The 17135-nt window shown below is 45.8% G+C and overlaps 1 long non-coding RNA gene across 1 annotated transcript in view; it reads left to right on the forward strand.

Annotated features, from left to right (window-relative positions):
- Nucleotides 1–6: 6 nt before the first annotated feature.
- The window catches only part of LOC108447827, a 34712-nt gene continuing 17583 nt past the window's right edge, over nt 7–17135 (forward strand). Inside the window, exon 1 of the long non-coding RNA XR_001863524.1 lies at nt 7–341. This is a non-coding gene — a long non-coding RNA (uncharacterized LOC108447827). The remainder of the gene's footprint in view (nt 342–17135) is intronic.

Raw genomic sequence — 17135 nt, forward strand, 5'->3', positions numbered from 1 at the left:
CTGCTGAATTCCATATTAGGATCAGTGGGCTTGTGAAGGGCTGCAAACAATGGGAGCTCTGTGTGTATTTGTACTTTGGAGGAACTCTGCCAGGACATGGAGAAAGGAAAACACTAGAGGTCCCCCTGCAGAATGAAGTTTTTTAGGCTCCCTGCTCCATCCCGCGCTCCAGCTGCTCTCCGGGCTGCCGGCACCGGGACCGGCGAGGAGGATTTGGGAGAATACGGAATACGGGAGTGTGGACACACACGGCCAGGCGGGGCACGGGGAGGCTGCGAGCTCTGCCCCTGTCCCAGCGATGTCTGCTGATCCCAGGCACGACCTCCTCTCATCTCAAATAGGTATTTTCTCCCATTTGGGAAAGGGAAAGGGGGAGGTGGAGAAGAACAGAGGAGGTATAGTGGCTAGATAATGTCAACTTTTTATCTCTATAGCTCTTTAAAGTATTTGCTGTAAAGAATAAATAACTGATTTTTCAGTTCACACACTCAGAAAGTTTCTCTTGCATTTCCCCTCGTCCCCCCCTTTCCACCCTCTCCCCAAGAGAGACAGATTTCCCCCTCCTAATGTAAATACGTAAACACAGATAGAATAAAGTGGAATTAAGAGTTAGAGAAATTTAAAAATTAAACACACAACCCCCTGCACAGTAGTCTGTGAAAAACTAGCTTTGAACTGCGTGATTCCTGCCCCCTCCTCTGGTTTGTTCTGGTGCTTCACGTGCCTCCTAAGCCTTCTCCCCATTTAAATACACAACAATCTGCATGTACACGAAGAGCAAAACTTCCCGCTCCTTGCACAGGAAAGATTTTGCAATTTCCAGCAGAAACGAGCCAGACATTAACAGAAACCCCAGTGCAGCAGCCCAGCACATCCTGCTGGCTGCATTTCCCTTCCACGAGGCTCGAAGGCTTTGAGAGGGGGAAACACCCCCCTGCTGGCACTCCACTGGTGATAAACGCTTCCCCTGCCCTGCTCACACCTGGTGAGAGATAAATGCCCAAAAGTACACAAGCTTGGGGCAGTGCACACCTGGAAGTGCAAAGACCAACACAGCCTTAGAAAGGAAGTCTTTTAGCCCCAAACTGCATGAATAAAGACAAACACAGTCATAATAATGAAACTCTGTGGTCCCAAAATGTGTGTCCTTTTCTTGTGGTGAAGGGGCATGGCAGACCCACCTGCAACCTCCCCTGGACAGGCTAGGAGTCTGTCAGAGCTCTTCAATGATCTGTACTGGGTCAGCTCTGGACCCCTTTCCCAGGAGGTGGTAGAATTATAGAATCCTGTAACAGTTTGGGTCAGAAGGGTCCTCAAATATCATCTAGGTCTAATCCCCCTGCCATGGGACACCTTCCACTAGCCCAGCTTGCTCCCAGCATCATCCAGCCTGACCTTGAACACTTCCAGGAATGGGAAACGGATAAAACATATGAGCAAGGGTGAACAAGGTTTATCTGGAGAGCTCCAGGGAGCTCCTCTCTTTTTTGCTGTCTCTAAGCAGGAGTCTTAGTCATTCAGTAATTTGTGCCCCTTTATCTTCACCTTATTCATCCCCCCCCCGCCTGCTGATAACAGAGATCTTATCAGGCAGTGTTAGGCCCAGCAGGACACCTGCCATCAGGGGCATCACTAAGGTGTTTCCCAGAGTTAGGAGATCAGGTGCATCCTCTTAGCTTCAAACTGCGGCCCAAGGCTGAGCTTCATCCAAGAAAACTTGTGAGCTCTGGGCATCAGAACCCCCATTCTCCAAGCATTAGCTCTGCTGATCATTTCCACCATCAGCAGCCTGGCTGGGTCATCCTGAGGTGCAGCACATGTTAAAGGGATTTATTCTTTAAGCTTATTTCTGGTTGTAATTGAGGTCAAACTCCAAGTCTGTGCTCTGTTTGGTGACTGTGCAGCTGAGTAGGTACCAGCACCCTGACACCCTCTGTGCATTTGCTTACCAGCCTGGTGACCCTGTGGGGAAAGTTTGCCAAATATATAGGTGCATGCTGTTGCAAGGGAACTGCAGAGCCTGAGGAAGAAAAACATTCCACCAATTCATGGTTCAGCTCCCCACTGCCTCTATCAGACAAAAGCAAAAGCTATCTTGCTTCCTATTTTACACAAGCATAATCTATCTGCAAGCTTTTCAAACACCAGACAACCTCCAGTTAAGGCAAGATTTAATGCTACTTGGGCCACATTTAGGCCTGCAATAAAATCCCCGTGGATCATTCCTCCCTGATCAAAAAGCTGGGCAAGACTCAGCAGGACTGTGCCCACCTCCACTTTTTTGCAGGAGGTTGAATGATGAAATTTCCTTGCTGTTTTTCTAGAGGGTTTAAGTGACTTTATTTGCTCTTCCCCTTTTTAAAAAGGATCTTCCAAAATGTAAAGGTTTTCTCATGCTATCAAGGGCTGAACTGGAGGATCATAGAATCAGAGAATCCCAGAATCATTAAGGTTGGAAAAACTGTCCAAGATCGAGTCCAACTTTTGCTTCATTATCACATGTCAACTAAATCACAGCACTGAGTGCCACATCCAATCACTTCTTGAACACTTCCATGGGTGTTCCACCACCTCCCTGGGCAGCCCTTTCCAATGCTGCACTATCCTTTCAATGGAGAAATTCTTCCTGAATTTCTTAGGTCTTTGCAGACCCTCCCAATTCTGAGCTCTGATGCACAGGACACTTTGTGGGGAACCAGTTTTAGTTAAGATGCATCAGTAAGAGGCCTTACATCGCTCAGTGTGAGTAAGGGAAGTGCAGCCATGAAGCTAGAGCCTAACTGATGGATGGCCTGGAATAAACCAACAGGAGGAGTTTATCTTGAAGGTGAAGAAGGCTGACATCTGACCTGCAAAACTCAAACTCAGTGCTACAAGTTTGCTTTACCTGTACAGGTGATATGTGCAGCTTTAGAGGAGTTATGATAAAGTTATAAAATAAGAATTGTATCCAGACTAAAACCACATGTTTTTTTAATCTCATGACTTTAATTTAGTTTGGCACCATTTAGATCAGCTGGATCAAAACATTTTAAGAGCTGGTTTAGATTCAGCGAAGTTTGATCACATTGTTTTACACCACTTTACTCGGGGGACTGAGAGAGTGTTAACCCCTCTGCTACTCTGGGGTTGTATCTTTTACTTGTCAAGTTGGCTCTGGTTTTGCTGTGTGAATTAACAGGCCAGACCTCTCATCTGGCAAAGCTTGAGGCAATGCTGTTGCATTTTACAGAAGATCTGTTGACCTGCAAATGGCAAGTGGCAATTCTATAAGTTAAAACAGACCCTTCTGCACTGCTGTACAAGTTCCAGCTCCTCTAAGAACACTTCTGAACAACAGAGCTGCCTTCAAGCCCCAGACTGGAAGTCACAGAGTTATTGGTAATCATTAGCAAAGGTCAGAAGGTCTAATGATTTAGTCTAGATCCAGGCCTTTTTTTTTGCTATTTCACTAATCAGGTTAGAATTGGTCAGATTTTTTCCTAAGATTTCAGTCATTACCATCTCACAAATCCACAAAAGTAAGAGCAGGCTGGTTACGAGCCACATTTTGGAAAGACATGGCTGAAGCAAAAAAAAAAAAAGGTAAAGCCAACAAGTCTGAACGCTTGGAAATCTTGTTTAAGTGTGTGTGGCTCTCAGGCACCCAGCCCAGTTTGTTTCCCACTGATTTTAAAAGCTTCTAGCCAAGGGCACCACGGCACAAACAGACAGGGGCAGGTGCTGTGAGCACTGTGGAGTGAAGATGTCACCTGAGGCACTTCCTAGCAAAGTTTCTCAAGCAAACTCTGCTCTAGATGAAGTGCCTCTGACCTTTTGTTAATTAATGAATTTACTGGCAGCTGATCTATTCCTAAGACTGCAAGTATCTCCAACTCCCACGTGCTGTGGGGATGTGCCAGCTTCATGTTCAGGTTGGACAGGGGGTGCCTGGCACTGCTTCCTTGGGGATTAGCAAGTTCAAGGCTGGTGCAAAAAAGTTAGGTGAGAAGATCTGCAGGACATAAAGTCCTTGCAGGACTTTTTAATTAGCTCTGCAATTAGCAGTATCTTGGCCAATTAATGCTATTCTGTATTTCTCTGCAGGCTTACAGGGAGAAAAAAGGGATATGATGCTCTGTCATGCTCTCCTTGCTCTCTTACCATGGCCAGCCTGCCATTCCCACATTTTTCCAGTGCCTTCTGAAATGCAGTGGTCTAACTTTGTGCAATCTTATGAGTTTAAAGCTTGACAGTGGGAGCAATGTTCTGCATTAACTGTTTTCCTCACCAGACCTGACTGATTTTAAGGGGGTCTTACTCTTTCTTAGGTCTTGTTTTCCTAAATCCTCTCCTGGCCTAAACCAAGCAGATCTGTATCTACATTCTCACCCTTAAGAAGCTCCCCAGGGTGGGGGATTTTGAAGGTGACAACACTGCTGTGAAGCTTTTCTCCCCATGTCTTGCTGCTAGAAATAGACACATTCAGCCACTCTCCTTCCACCTACCAGTGTTGATGAAGAAATGAAGTTTCTGGCACTACTACTGAACTGTAAATTGATTTCAGGCAAATTTTCTCACATTTTTCTTATCCTTTGTCTAGTCTGTTTAGATTTTGAGTTTTTTAGAGCAGGGATTTTGTTGGTATTGGACTGAACATAGCAGAACTATATTAAGCTTAACTATCACTGTGCTGTTCAAAACCAAGTTTCCCTGGCCATCAAATTCAGGACCTTGCCTGGACTATGTTGTTGTAAGAGCCAGCCTTTTGCAGTAAAAAATATTGGAACTTTAAGACATCCCCACAGTCACCACATCTCTCACCTCTAGTCTTAGATATTGGGGTGGCTCCTGTTTGTTCTAGGGTTGCCTGGATGGCCCTCTGCACTGTGCTAAGACTTAATTAAATGAGGGCATTTTATCCTTATTCCCTCCATCCTCTCTTCCCCTTTCTTTCTGTCAACCCCATTCATCAGCCTCCCACACCAGTGAAGTGCTCATTGAGACCTCAAGTGAATTTGATATACTGAAAAGCAGAAGCAGCAAATTCAGGAGAAAAAATATGATAGTTTAACAGTGACCGCAGGAGGGGTGGAAGTGCTCTGGTCTGTGTGAACCCTTTTTAGAGCCATCTTGCTGATGGGCAGGTGCTGAGAGTCAGCTTTGAGGCTTGTTGAGAGAGAGCAAGCCTCTCTCCAGCCATCACACCCCACCAGGCAGCTGCTACCAGCACCACCACCAGCAGTGGGGGGTTCCCTGCTCTGAGCTGCTGCCATGGATGTAGTTGGTACCACTGGATTTCCCTTTGGAAAGATGAGCTAATAAAACAAGCGACTTCTGGGAGAGGAGGTCAAGCAAAGGAAGTTTCATGTGCTGTCCCTCAGAGAACCCTCTTGCTTCCCAGAGGGGGCTGCTGTAAAATGAGAACTCCACATGTTGTATTTGCATGTTTGTGAATGGGGAGGGCAGTTTTCAATGAGATGGTGCTCCCTGTTACCTTACAGTTAATTCTGCATTGCTGACTGCAGACAGTGCTCTGTGTGTGTTACCCACCCCCACAGCTGGTGGTACTTATCCAGAGTCTGCATTTCCAGCTGTTTTCTGTTCATAGGTATTTGCATTTGGACTTTGAGGATGAGTTTTCCTTGGAGGTGTGACAGTTCCCTCTGGATAGTGGAATACCTGCACCCTGTTTGCATCAGAGTTCTCTCATTTCCTTCCAGAAAATCACCGGCTGTCACCTCTGCCTTGTCTCCTTTCTGGTTTTGTTCTTGCATGGCTGTCTCTTCTCTTCTCTTCTCTTCTCTTCTCTTCTCTTCTCTTCTCTTCTCTTCTCTTCTCCCTCTGTCTGACAAAAGCTGTTTACCTCTCCCTATCACAGTGGGGAGAAGTGGACTTAGGTAAGCATTCAGCCTGGGATTAGCATAGCAGAAAAAAACCGTCACTTCAGGCAATTTCTTTCTCCCTACCTACGGTGTTTTCCATAGAGATTTTCTTCCTAAATTACATTTATTTTATGTTGAGCAGTACAGCAGGAGGTTAAACAAAGAGAAACCTCATCTATGCCTCTTCTGCATCTCAAAATGGCATTTGCCTCTGCAGATGGTGGACTGCTGGGAATGTAAAAGGGTTGCAATCAGGAAATCAAGCAGCACTGAGGGCACCAACATTGTGATCAATTAACACCATGTGTGTGCATGTACTCAGTGAAGTCATTGCAGGGACAAATCTATTTTGTTCACCTTTGAGTAATGCTTGGGACATAATTTGCAATTTCTTTAAAAGCAGAGAAACTTCCCCAAGTTAGATGAGTCCAAATGTAATGTTTCCAATGGGGGGAAGAGGTTCGTGTCTAAACACATGCCAGTTGGAATCTGTAGGTTTTCAGCTTCCCCCTTTCCAGCCCAAATTGCCAAGCTGGCTTTATCGTTGAAATGAACACACATCTGATTCATAAAACATTCATGCAGAGTTTTCACTCTCTTGGAAAGAAGGGAGCAGGCTGCTTCCAGGAAGGGAATGTGCTTTTTTGCTTCATGTGATCTTTCTGCCTCCGCTCAAAAATAAGCAGAAGGCTGCTGCTGCCTCCACATTCCAGGAGCAGGCAGACAGGAGAAGGACCAAGGTGGCAAGCAAAGGGATGTCACAGTTTTTATGCTGTGTCTCCTTGCTGAGCCTATTCTCAGCAGAGCCCTGTGCCAAAGCACTGCAGTGAGACGCGGGAGCACCACTTCCAAACCTGCTGCTCAGACTGGCACAAGTGGAGTGAATCATCCAAGTAAAGCCCTTATCTCATGTGTAAAATAGGAATGAGGAATGCTTCCTTATTTCTGTCTACTTATACTGCTGATCTTCAGGGCAGGGACCAGCTCCTGCCTTGTTTGAGGGATATGGGCCCATGACACAGCTAAACCAATTTACTCGCTGATTGTCACCCAGCAAGTGCTTGGTCTAACCTGAAAATGAGCTTTTTAAAGGAGAAAATGTACAGGTAACTCTTCTGCTCTTTTTTCCCCATTTGCATTGGTTTTTTGCAGGCTGACCTCTCCCAGCTTGCAATATGGACAGCTTGACTTTCCGCAAGTGATGAGAATTATGGGAGAAGTGCTGGCAGCAGTGGGCTACTTGGCTCCTTTTGTAGGAACTGGAGGTTTTACTTGCACTGCCAAATCACCCTTTTGCTTTAAAGGTGTCTGAGTGTGGTGGTAAAACAAGTGAGGAATGTGGGCACCCTACCTAGGCTGCTGAAATGTCCAAAAATCACATGAGGCTCAAGGTTAAGGCCTTAGGTCAAAGGACCTACAAGTAGCTGAGCATACAGTGGAAGGGGGAGGGAGGGGTGGAAAATAGTCAGAAGCAGCACTTTTGCTGCAGGTAACGCAGCTGTCGGTGTACCTGTGCTGATGTGTGTGGTTTGCATGTGGCAGGAGCTGCAGACACAGCATGGGGGGTGCTCATGGTGCCCTCAGGCTGATTTAGAAACTCTTCACCCATCTGTGCCTCCTCCTTCTCATCACTGTCTGGCTCATTCCTTCTCTGAGAGGGTGCTGCCATCTCTCAGGAGGAAGCTCTGCTTATTTAGCAGTGGCCTTTTGTGAAATTCAGGTATAATGTATCCTGGGAGATCTGTGCCTGCTGAATCCTGCGGTGTGGTGCTGTGCTCTGCACTGGGCTACAATCAGCTGAGGCAGCCCCATGAAGCTTTCAAGGGTCAGGGCTCCCTTTCCCTGCTCCCCATTCTCCCACAGTGGGACATTTATGTAAAATGAGCCTGGCTGAAAATTAGCCACCACCTCAGAGCTCTCTGGGTTTGCTCCCAGGGCCTGCCATTGAATGGCAGGAATCCCTGTGGGTTATTTTCCTTAGTTTAGAAGCACTGGAGACCACCCTGTCTTTATGGCAATGTATTTTGCACTGGTGATACCTCCAGAAATTTAGTGGGCAAAACTGACTCCTAAGATTTTCCAATTTTGATTGACAAAACAAACATGATGTAGATGACAACTACAGTGAATACTGTGTGGATCCATTCCCAGTGAACTATTGTTGACTGAACTTAACTCCAACATAATTTTTCTACTGTCTTTGGGAGATATTTGGTAATAGTCAGATACAGGTTGCTGTTGTTACAGCAAAGGTTTAGGAAGCGGTCAGGAAGATTCATTTTCTTTCTTGTCTCTCTGATTTGCACCCTGCAGGTATCAGACCTGATAATTTGGGTTGCTTTGGGATGAATTCTACATTTTCTGATATGCAGAGAGCACTTATTTTCTCCTCCTTGCCTGTGGTGGTGGATTTTGGGCAGAGGCCTCTGTGCCCTCTCTCAGGAGGGGATCAGTACAGCATGGAGATGAACAGACATCTCAAAACAAGTGGGTTTATTTCACAAATGAAGCAAAATATTAGAGAAACTGACTTGAAGACAACAAGCAGCTGATGACCATCTGTAATTTACACTTCAGTCTTCTTTGATGGATTTTGCTCATCACTGGTAGGAGCAGAACAGCCCCCAATTTTCCTGCATGCGATCTGGAGACACAGCCTGGTCTCAGTAGGCATCACGCAGTAGAACATTTTCTTGGAAAAGCTTTTCCCAAAGCCCACTGTGCTCATCTAAGCCTCGTGACCATGTGTTGACCTGGCTTTTACCAGGGTTCCCAGCTGTGAAGCCTTCCTTTTGTCACAGAATGTTGTCTTTTTCCACCTGGGCACCCAAGCAGCCTGAGAGTACAGAGCTGCTGAAATCCCATTGTAGTCACACCCTCCAGAGCAATTCCTCTTTATCACCTGGGTCACAGAGTTTGTGATAATGGTGAAGAACAGCCAGGCTCCCACACTCAGTCCTGAGCCCACCAGCCTTCATCATCATCATCACCTGAGCCAGGCAGGTGCTGTTCAGGTGCACAAGAGCAAAGAAAGCAGTTGGCTCCAAGAGCATTTCAGTCCTTCCTGTCCTCTCTGCAGGTCTCTCAGCCGTGTCTCAGCCCTATCTGAGGAGGGAGAGGGCTGGAATCCTGGAACATGCTGTGACTTTCCCTCTGTCATGGGTGACAGCCCTATCTATTGTTTGCAAAGGAACAGCATGAAGAAGAGGCTTCATTTCAGCCTGTCACTGTTACACTGTTTGAAATCCTCCAGTGGTTTTTAGTCCTTCCTGTAGCTCATCCTCAGAGCTTCATCCACTTTCAAAATGCTTATTGAGACCAGTTTTCCTGTGTTAGTTAATGGTTAAACATTATAAATAATAATCCCCAGTTAAAGCCATTCATTAAATATCTGAATAATGGCATGGTGCTTACACACATTTCTCCTCTTTTTAGATGTCTTGAGTACTGTTAATTTTTTTTATCAGGTTGGAAGTATGGCTTAGATTGATACCATTGCAATACCTCTTTCAATTTCACCAAGATAATTTTGGGCTATATTTTGATTTTTGGTAAAAAAAAAAAAAAGGAATAAAAAAGAAAAAGAGAAATACAGAAATACTCAGAATAATACAAATAAACTTACTTTATAGATTTTCCCAGAAAAGGAGCTGTCAAGCTCTTCAGAAATCTGTCCTCATGAGATTTCCCAACTTTTTTGACCAGGTTCTGTTAACAGCCCTTTTCCAAATTTGCACTGAGGTAAGGAGGACTGGAAAACAGTCCACTGGGAAATCATACGAGAGTGGGTTCATGTGAGTTCATGTGACAGCTCTTTCTGCGACTTGTCATGCCGTGAATAGCAGAGCAACAGCCTTTCAGCACCCAGCTATGTCACTGCCTGCCTTGCTTTTGATGGAACTGGGGTGAGTGCGTGCTTGTGGAAACAAGGGAGAACTTAACTACTGCTTTTTATTTCCGTAAAAGGTCTGGTTTGCGTTCTCATTCAATGTTTGCATAATATCCTGATTTAATTGCCCTCCTGGCCCCTGCTCCAATGGCTCTGTGCTGGCACACTGGGTTTGCACCCAGTGCTTTGAAGATGGCGGTGGGAACACGCTCCTGTCACACCCAGCATTGTGCAGAGGGACAGGGACACTCAGCAGCTCCAGCCTCTTTCAGGCCAAAGGTGCAAGTGACAGTAGGGGAACCAGAAGGGGAAGTGTTGTCCAGCTGAAGTGTGAGGTTCTGGGGTTGCCAGAAATAGCAGCCCATGCCCTTGACCCGTGACCACTGGTTATCTCCTGCTAAGATAAACGCCTTTGAGTCATGTGCTGTGCCTAAAGCCTTCGAGTCATGTGCTGTGCCTAAAGCAGGTTGCTCTGAGTGCAAACTGGGGGCTAGAGTAGCTGTTTATGGGATTTTTCTGCCATGGAACCTGCCACTCAACAGGACTTGGGAAGGACTGAGTGTAAGGTGCTAAAACTGACAGATATAGACCTGTTGGAGTGAGGCCAGGGGAGGCCATGAAGATGATCAGAGGGATGGACCAGTTCTGCTATGAGGAAAGGCTGAGAGAGTTGGGGCTGTTCAGCCTGGAGAAAAGAAGGCTCTGAGTGACCATATTGTGACCTTTCAGCACCAAAACAGCCTCCAGGAGAGCTGGAGAGGAACCGTTTATATGGGCAGAGCATAATAGGACAACGGGGAATGGCTTGAAAATGACAGAGGGCGGGTTCAGATTAGATGTTAGGAAGGAATTCTTAACTGTGAGGGTGGTGAGGCCCTGGCACAGGTTACCCAGAGAAGCTGTGGATTCCCCATCCCTGGAAGTGTTCAAGGCCAGGTTGGATGTGCCTTCGACCAGCCTAGTCTAGTGGAAGGTGCGATGGCAGGGAGGTTGGAGTTAGATGGTTTTTGAGGTCCCTTCCAACCCAAACCATTCTGTGACTCTCTGAAATCTGTGAAAACTGTCCTCCAGGTGCCACTCAAGCAGGGCAGATAGCTCTTGGGGCTCAGGTCAGGTCTCCTCTACTTCTCTCTGTTACAGCAGAGATGTTTGCCTGGAAATGTCCTTTAGGAAAGTACACTCCCTCTCCCTACCCAGCTGTATCAAAGACTGTGAAGACATCAGCAATGAACACCTGATGACACAGAGGCCTTTCCTTAGTTCAGCTCTTTCATCCTCCTCTTGCCTCTCCCTGTTGAGACCATCCCTGTTGACTGGGTTTGAATTTGTGCTTGAACTTATTGGATCACACAACTCCTACCAGCTGCTGCCATTCTGTCCCAAGAGGCAAAGTCCAAGTCTGGACACTTCCTGTGACTAAATTTCTTTGGCTGGCAAGTGCCTTGGTTCCCAGCCAACACAAGTCAGTTTGGGAACCCACAAGCTGGCAAATTTTGGGTTTTCAGAAGAGTGGGCTCAAAATGGGATTGCAATTCAAAAGGATAAGACAATATAGCTATGAGATCTTCTCAGGTGCACAACCAGAGAGCAGAAACCACATTTACATATGAGCAGGATGGATCTGATGGGGCAAGGAATTTCCCATAACCACAAGGTTACTTCTCACAACAGGCAGCTGCTCACAGCTTCTGTTTCCCACTGTGGATACACACAGCTTTGCTGTAAAGATGCAGGGGGAGAGCTTGAGCTTTCAAACCCTAACAAGCTATTTGCTTCTCCTTCTCTCTCTCTTCCCACAGCTGACCTCTGTGTCCAGCCGTGAAGGCATTTTCTGGTTTACGAGTAGCGGTGAGCAGAGTGCCAGCAGGTGAAATCCCAGCCTCTCCTGCCTCTCTGTAATTAGCAGCCCCAAATATGGAGCAGTGTCTGACCCCGTGACATCTTTTCCTAAGGCTTTTATTAATTTGACACTGGTTTTCATAGCAACTCACCAGGGAGCTGTAACAAACACTCAGCTGTACCTGACAGAAAATGGGGGGTTTATCTGCTCAAAAGGTTATTCTGAGCATCAGAGGCCAACTGCGGCTTGGATCCTGGGGAACTGCTCCAACTGTTTGATGGAAAAAACATGGAGCACTAAAGTGGGAACATTGCAGTTTAAAAGCAGGGTTTGTGTCACCTTGAGCTACTGAGCTCTGTTATTGTGGTCTATCAAAACTCCCACTCTCTGTGGAGCAGGTAGGTAGGGGACTTTTAACACCCTTAATGTCACTGTTCCTGAGGGGACACTGCCTTGTCATCTCCAAACTAATTTAAAATAAAGTTTTTGTTGTTTCATTCATTAGCTGATGGAGAATTTTTTCATTTTTCTGAAGTGGGCTTTTCTGTTGTTTCTACAAAAACCCTGTTCTTAGTGCTCTTGTGATCCCTTTGCTCCTGCTGTGCCCATTTCTGGTGAGAGCACACTGTTGCACAGTAATTCTTGGACACTTCAAATTGTCTGGTTTTGTTTGGCCAGACACTGTGATGATGGCCACAGTATGTGCAAGTTTTGAGTATTGTTTTTTCCAGTGGACTCAAACTTTTGGCTTCATGTGGTGTTTTGTCTCAGGGTCCTTTATCCTAATGAAATGTATGTGTATGCTCTACCAGATACTTCCTTTCATCCTTTTCTTGACAAACTTGAAGTGCTCTGTGGGAAGATACTTCTTCATTCATATGGAGTATCTTGTCTTTACCCCAATTTCCAGTCATGATCTAGTTGCTACAATCAAGGACTCTGTCCTCCCCATATTGATACATCATTCTTCAGTAATTTACAGTCTGCTCTGTCTTTTCTCCTGTTTTTGTCCAACTTTCGAACATCCCCTTCAGGTATTGAGTACAAAGGCATCATTCAGTGCTCTCTGGTGGCTCAGGACATGGTTCAGTGGAACAGGGTGCTGCTGGGTTCACAGCTGGACTCAGTGATCTCAGAGGTCTTTCCAACCTTAATGATTCTGTGATTATAGAACATTAACCAATTTGTTTCTTGTATCCCTTGCAAGGCTCATTTCTCCCAACACGAAGGTGGCTTTAAAGGTATCCATGGCATTACTGACATTTTCACCTGTTCTTAACCTATACCTTCATTCTTCTGCCTAAGAGTTCCTCCTCCAGCATAAATGAAAATCTCTAATTCTTTTAGTGTTAGGCATGGGTCTGGGATGTTTCTCCTATGAGTCTTTTGTAATACCTGGATTGTTTCTGAAAAGTTTTGAATGCACTGGACAGTTGAGTGACTGACCAGTCAGCTGTCAGTGTAGAATCAGAGAACCATAGAACAAGCTGAGTTGGAAGAGACCCACAAGGATCATTGAGTCCAACTCCTGGCCCTGCACAGAACACCCCAAGAATCACATCCTGTGTCTGAGAGCATTGCGAAAACGCTTCTTGAACTCTGTCAGGCTTGGTGCCATGACCACTTCCCTGGGGAGCCTGTTCAGTGCCCAACAACCCTCTGGGAGAAAAAACTTTTTCCTAAACCTCCCCCTACTCAGGTTCATCCCATTTCCTCTGTGTTTAAGCAGCACTGTAGTTGTTAATGCTGCATTCGCCCTCTGCAGATTTAAGGAGGTAGCCCCAAACCTGTACATCCTAAATTTTATTGTGGTTAAAAAAATAAATCTCACATTTAAATTCCCTTGAAAACTCATTCTTTTCTGTCTGAGATCTCAGCAAAGCTTCCATAAAATGGCCTGTGATTGAGACAGGAGTTCTTTCCTCTCTTACCCTGTATGAGGGCAGCATATGTGATGATGTGTGCCTGTTAACTGCAGGTGGGGTGTTCAGCTCACTAACACCTGCTGCTAATTCTGCTGAGTAGGTAAATAGGTCCATGCTGTTGTTCTTCCTTAGCTGCTTCCATCTGCAGTGAGGTGAAATTTGAGGGACTGCACCTTGCATTCCTTTGCAAAGCAAAATCATTCCTAGGTGTAGGCAGTTTTGGGGAGAAGGAAAGGACAAAGAACATCCAGACATCACAAAGCAGCAATCTGTGTCCAAAGCATACCCCAATGCAGTTTCACAGCTGCCAGCAGAGAGGGGTAGCCAGCCATGCAGACAACAGCTGCATTGCCAAGGAACAAAATTACAGAGCCAGATGTTCCTCTTGGAAGTACATTACACTGAACTTGGTAGATGAGTGCAGTAGCTGCCAAGTGCTTCTCTTATTTGGTCATAGGTAATGATCCCTCTATCAGGGAATGTGGAGGAAAAAGACCACACAGAATATCCTCATCAAAATGCTGTAGTTGAAACATTAACTTCTCTTGGACCAGAAAGATTTGGGAGCTCCATGGCAACCTTCACATCTTGTTTGAAGGATAATATTGTTTACTATCAGGCACGAAGTGAGAAACTTACAGCTACTGAAGCCAAATGCTTTCAAGGTATTTGCTACTGAAAGGTGACTAAGAGACAATTTTTATAGCAACCACAGTTGTTTGTGGGCGCTGTTGTAGTTCTCAGCTCAGACTGCAAGTGAGAAGGAGAGCTTCTGCTTCTGTCTCTAAAGCAAATATCAGGAGGTTGGGTTTCTGAGGACGTGTTTGTGCTGCAGCCACGTTCTCAGTGCAGACCCGGGCTAGGTTTAAAGAAGCCAGCTGGGTGTGAGTAGGGACTGGCCAAGGCAGTGCTGAGCACCTTCACCAGCTGTGTCTGTCTTCACAGGAAAATTGTGAAGCCTGCATTTCTGTCTAGAGCTAACACTGCGAGGGTCCATGGTGCTCTGCAAGGCAGCATTTAGGCACACAGGCTCAGATTCATGCCAGCCAGCTGAACAAAAGTGGCTGACTTGGGGCTTTTGGCTGCCAACCAGAAGAAGGATCGATAACTTTAGGGAGATTGACCTCCCCCCACAGACCCCAGGCACCCCTGTAAACACTTACCTAATGAGAATTTAGATGACTGAATCTTTGGAAATAGGTAATACTGGCATCTCTGAGATAACTGGAGAGATAATTCACATCTTGCATCTCTTCAGTCATCTTTCTTAAACTCCCTGAATTTGATCATTCTCTCCTAGGACTCACAAGTTGCAAACCCAGTTCTTTTTTTAAGTACCTTCCCAAAGAAATACACAATAGTCCAAGTCCCTCTGGCAAATAAATCTGTCAGTAAGGAACTCACCCCTAAAAATTACTTTGGCCCAACATTTCCTGTACATAATATTAAACTTACTCCTGCATCATCAACAAATTTAAGATCCGATATCTCAGGGATTGCAACAGAGTCCAGAAAAGCTACAGACCATAAATGAAATCTGCAGATCATACTGAAGAATTTTTTTTTTTTTGCCTCTAATCACATGGAGTTCATGGCCCCACCACTCATCTGCAGCTGGGAAGGGAAGGAAAAGGTCAGGTTAAACACTGAGGGTTTGGAGCGAGAGCACACCGTGCAGCTTGCGTTTTCTCCACGGGATTTAAGGACAGTAAGTTTCTCTCCCCACCTAGTGGTCACTGCAGATCCATTTTCTGATCTTCTCGTGCCAGCAGAGGGGGGAGATGGTTGCTCCCTTTGCTGAAGGTTATCTAGCTCAGATGAAAGTATAGACGAGGATCCCTGCAGGATTCCTTTTTTCCCCAGTACGGCAAGGGTAAGAAACTGAACTGATGGTAGGAAATGACTGTGAACCAGTGACTGGGCTATGGCCGCTGATTTTTCCTTCCTCTGTAATCCTCCTTCCGTGGGTTTTGTGGTGAGTGAGAGCAAGTTTGAAATGTGACAGGCACAGAAACATCTTCATTGCTGAACAGCGTGTTTGGCCGGGCGGTGGTTAATTCTTTCTGCAAATAGCATGGCATCGGGTAAGGGGAGAGGAATGTGAAATTAAAATGAATATGGATGTTAAGCAAAGCCGATGGTGACTCTCCTAAATCTGAATAAGAGAGTTAGGAGAGTAAGCAGTGAAAGCAAAGTTTGAATTCTTCCCATTCCAATGCCCTAAGGTGTTATCAGTAATATGAGAAAAATACATGTGAGGCGAAAACATGGTCATAGTACTAACACAAGACATTCCACTAGCTGTCCTGAGACGACTCATCACACATATCCTGTGGGACTGCTAACTGGGGAGTGGTCCTCTTGGGGAAAGCAGGGTTTTTTTTACTACCCCTCTGCTGGAGCGGGTCATGAGACACAGCACAGAGTTGAGCCCCAGTGGTACTTTGTTCTGACTCTGGGTTACCCAGGGTGTCTCCCTGCCTCAGAACCAGATGATCTCCTGCTGTGTTTCCCAGAACTTCACTGCAATTTTGTTAATCTGTAGTTGTGAAATGAGGGTAATGATATTTTTCTTCCTGTGAATAAAACTTTGAAAATCAAAGGTGAAAAGTGTAAGTAAAGAATGCAGCTATCTCAAAAGTGCTGACAAAGGCTTATCATTTCCAGGGCAGCTCGAGTGCCCTTTCCTCCAGCCAGACAGGTCCCAGGAAGACCCTGCCCTGTCCCACACGTGGAGGCAGGGCCAAGGCAGGGGTCCCAGCTCACGCTGACGTTTTTTCCCCCAACAGACAAACTTCCCAGAGGAATCTTGTAGAAAATCCCTGGAATTTAAGGCTGCATTGAGCTCCTTGTCCCTTACCCTGAACACAGATCCAGGCGAGCTGTGGGGACACTGAGTAGAGGAGGGACTCAGAGGTTTTTTGCTCATGGTGCTACTCCACCATCTCACCCTGGGATACCCAGTTCAGTGACTGCTGATGAGCTTTCCCCTCCTGCACACTAATAAATTCTTTCAACTGCTCTAAGCTCTAGCAAATTGGGACAAGCTTCCCTGGAGAGGAGACAGACATCTCCCCTCAGGCTTCCCACTGATTGCCTCAGGTGTCAGACTGACTTTGTCTTTAATAAATACCTAAACCAGGAAGAGACTCTGAAAGCCATGGGCACCATAGGAAGGGACCAACTTATCATGTGGCTCAGGTGAGGAAGAGAAAAAAGGTCTGGCAGAAGGTTTTCACATGTGACACCACATTTCTGAAAGGTATGGGGGGATCAGTTTGGGATGGAAGAATTGCAAGTCAAATTCCTTCTCATCTAAAACCTAGTTATTATTTTCTCCACTTGACTCTGCAGAGACCCTCATGCTGTGCCTTACAGTGGTATAATAAAGCAGATGGAGAGAAATGTGCATCCTTCCTCTAGCTCTCTTATCAATACCTCTGCTCAACAGTAAATAACAGGGAAACGGAGCTCGCTTGTCAATGTTCCCAGCTGCCGCTGCTTTCCTTAAACATACAGCCAGATATTTATTGCCAACTGCTCTGAGATATATAACAGCATGGGACAGGGCTGTGGACACATTTTCTTGCTTAAATAAGGTATTACTCACAGCCAAT

This window comes from Corvus brachyrhynchos, unplaced genomic scaffold (genome assembly GCF_000691975.1).
Source record: "Corvus brachyrhynchos isolate BGI_N302 unplaced genomic scaffold, ASM69197v1 scaffold245, whole genome shotgun sequence".
NCBI lineage: Eukaryota > Metazoa > Chordata > Aves > Passeriformes > Corvidae > Corvus > Corvus brachyrhynchos.